Source organism: Nelumbo nucifera, chromosome 7, assembly GCF_055504915.1.
Source record: "Nelumbo nucifera cultivar China Antique chromosome 7, China Antique-T2T, whole genome shotgun sequence".
In the NCBI taxonomy this organism is placed as follows: Eukaryota; Viridiplantae; Streptophyta; class Magnoliopsida; order Proteales; family Nelumbonaceae; genus Nelumbo; species Nelumbo nucifera.
In genome coordinates, this window is record NC_142655.1 from 40,915,315 (window position 1) to 40,918,957 (window position 3,643).

A 3,643-nucleotide genomic window follows, 5' to 3' on the forward strand; every position below is an offset into this window, starting at 1 on the left:
ACGATGCCCTCGTGGTCGCAGCCACCATGTCCAATTTTATGGTGAAGAAGATCTTGGTGGATAGTGGCTCGTCAGCCGATATCCCCTTTTACAATACCTATGAGAGAATGAAGCTCACACCAGAGTGGCTCCAGCTTGTTGATGTTCCCCTAATTTGCTTCTTTGGCAGCATCGTTGGGCCGAAAGGAAAGATCACCCAACCCATCATGCTAAGACAGCACCACACCAGGTGACTTGGATGCATGAGTTTCTGGTGCTGAATGTTGCCTCTCCCTACAATGCAATAATGGGGAGGCCAACCCTTCATACACTAGGGGTGACCATGTCCTCCTATCATCTGTCCCTCAAGTTTCCCATCGAGCATGGCACCGGAGTTGTTCGTGGGAACCAGCAAATTGGCCGCCAGTGCTACGTGGCGGCACTAAAAGGAAAGAATAAGGAGGCCCTATCACTGGAAGGCCTCAACCTTCGAGAGGAGCCAACAAGTTGAGAACCTCATCTTGGTTTTCCTAGACGAGTCAGCCCTAGAGAAGATAGTTCGTGTTGGGTCCCACCTTCCCGCTAAATGCCTATTCGAATTGGTAAGTTTCCTCAAAAATAATGCCGATGTCTTTGCTTGGTTCACCACTGACATAACCGGAATTAACCCCTTGGTCATTTACTCACATGCTGAGCATGGACCCGAGCTCTAGGCCAGTCCAACAAAAGAAAAGGAAATTTGCACCGGAACGATGGAAGGCCATAGGAGAAGAAGTTGACAAGCTACTCGTTGCTAGCTTCATCCGTGAAGTAGATTACCCTAACTGGTTGTCAAATGTGATTTTGGTAAGGAAAGCTAATGGGAAATGGTGAATCTGTATTGAATTCATAGACCTCAACTGAGCCTACCCGAAGGACAGTTTTCCTTTGCCGAAGATAGACCACCTTGTCGATGCCACTACAGGGTATGAACTACTCAGCTTCATGGATGCCTTCTCCGGGTATAACCAGATCAAGATGCACCCTGACGATGAGGAGAAGACCTCGTTCATCACTAAGCACGACACATACTGCTACAAGATGATGCCGTTCGGCCTTAAGAATGCAGGGTCCACCTATCAGTGCCTTGTCAACAAAGTTTTCATGAATCAGATGGGGAGGAACGTCGAAGCCTATGTGGATGACATGGGTGAAGAGCTTGAAGGCCAAAGCACACACCTTGGACTTGGCCGAGACCTTTGATACCCTGTGCAATTTCAACATGAAGCTCAACCCGAGCAAGTGTGCCCAGACGAAGTGCTGGCCATACTAGACATGGCACCCACTCAGTCAGTAAAGGAGACCTAGAGACTCACTAGTAGGATAGCTGCTCTCAACCATTTCATGTCGAAGTTGGTAGACCATTGCCTTCCCTTCTTCCGCGCCATCAAGAAGCTAAAAGATTTTTAGTGGATAGAGGAGTGCCAGCGTGCCTTCGACGAACTCAAGCTATACCTCATCTCACCCCCACTCATTGCTCGGTTGGCATAAGGGGAAGCTCTATATTTGTACTTGTCAGCAGGAGATGAGGCCATCAGTTCGATCTTGGTAAAAGATGACGGAGTCCAGAGACCTATATACTATGTCAGCAAGGTCCTCTGCAACGCCGAAACCAGGTGCATTAAAGTGGAAAAGCTAGCCTATGCCCTCATCACCTCGGCCGGAAAGCTCTGGCCATATTTCCTAGCCCATACCATTGTGGTCCTGACGAACCAGCCCCTTAAGACTATCCTTGCCAAGTCGGAGACTTCAGGATGCCTAACTAAGTGGGTGATTGAAATGTCGGAGTTTGATATCCAATACTAGCTGAGGCCCACGATCAAAGTGCAAGCCTTGGCTGACTTCATAGAAGAATGCACCTTCAGTAGGCCCCTCAGCCAACCTCACGGAGGCGAATCAGAAGAAGCTGAAGGGATGAGAGATCCATCGTATGGACGCCCTAAAGATTGCGGATTAAGGGGGGGAATTTCAAAAATTTTTCTCTCCCTTCAACTGGGAATCACATTCCCTATTTAGAAAATCATATTTTCAAGGATCATTCTTGAACCATAAACTGAACCAAATCTGAACCAAAAAGAGTAGGGGAGGATTATACCTGATACGGAGAAATAGTATCCCCCAACGAAGGTGTTCATGCCCAAGGAAGGATCCAAAGACTGGTCCCACTGAAGATGGCGCAGTGCAGCATGGAGCAGAATCAGCAGTGTTCTTCTCCAAGAACTCTGTCCTTCGCAAGAATCAGCAGGAGGGCACGTGAGCACAGGTTCCTATCAATTCTTTCTCAAAGAACTGATGTCAAGATCGAATCTTGACTTCTCCCACAACTGGAGATCGAACTGGTAAACAGGGCAGTAAGAACAAGGAGGCGCCAAGAATGAATTCTGCAGGGTTGCTTAATTCTTTCTTCTGTGATTTCAGCTCTGAAGAGGATCTAATTATGTGTCTCCTAAAGGTTGCCGCCCCCTCCTTCTTTTACTAACCCAAAAGATTAGCTCCTAATCCAATTATTCGACATCACCTCTTTCAAGAGTTTGGCATATTTCGGCATCTGTGACAATAAATCAAGAAGAGGGAGATTAATATGAATATTTTTAAATACTTCTAAAAATTTTTCAACTTGTTTATCCAAATTAGCTTTTAAGACTCTTCTAGGGTAGGGGAGAGGAAGTTTAATAGCATCTAAATTCAGTTTAGGTGTACTCCCTTCAGTCTCCTTTTGTGAATCGGCTACTTCAGCTTCCTTGTCATCATTCTGGGTTTCGCCAATTGTCTTCCCACTTCTCAAAGCTATGGCATTTACTTGCTCTCTTGGATTCTTCTCCGTATTGTTGGGCAGTTGTCCCTCCTTTCTTTGCGACAACAGATTCACAATCTGCCCCATTTGGACTTCTAAGTTCTTGATTGATGCTTCTTGACTTAAGAATCTCTTATCATGTTCTTGGAGCTTTGCTTCAGTAGCATTGATGAACTTAGAAATCATTTCTTCCAAATTACTCTTCTTTTCTTGTGGGGGCGACTATTGTTGGAATCCCATGGGTGCTTTTTGTTGGTTGTTGTTCCATGAAAAATTTGGATGATTCCTCCACCCTGGGTTGTATGTGTTTGAGTAGGGGTTGAAATTCAGCTTGCCAGTATGAGAGATAAAATTAGCATGCTCATGTGAAGAAAAAGGATTACCTAATGGACAGTCAGAATTAGTATGTCCTTTTTGACCACAGAAATCACATGGGATGCTAGATGATGTATTCATTGCTGCAATATTAAAAGTATCAAATTTTTTATTCAGACTAGCAAGTTGAGCAGATATGGCTGCAAGGGAATCGATGTGGTGTACTCCCCTTCTTCGATTAGTTTGGTCATTACTCCACTAGTAGCTGTTCGACACCATCTCTTCCACTAGATCATAAGCTTCCTCTAGTGTTTTTCTCAGGACTGTGCCACCTACAACTACATCAATAATAGAACGATTAAAGGGGGTAATACCATTATAAAAGGTTTGAATTTGACGCCAAGTTGGTATCCCATGGTGAGGACACTTCCTAAGAATCTCCTTGAATTGTTCTCATGCTTCATACAGAGATTCCCTCTCTAATTGAGCAAAAGTAGTAATATCATTAATTAATTT

General features: G+C 44.8%; 1 non-coding gene across 1 annotated transcript; it reads left to right on the plus strand.

The window, feature by feature from the left end:
• Positions 1-3,536: 3,536 nt before the first annotated feature.
• LOC148790399 (small nucleolar RNA R71) lies at positions 3,537-3,643 on the plus strand. The gene has a single exon (XR_016078972.1). It is a non-coding gene; the product is annotated as a small nucleolar RNA R71 (small nucleolar RNA).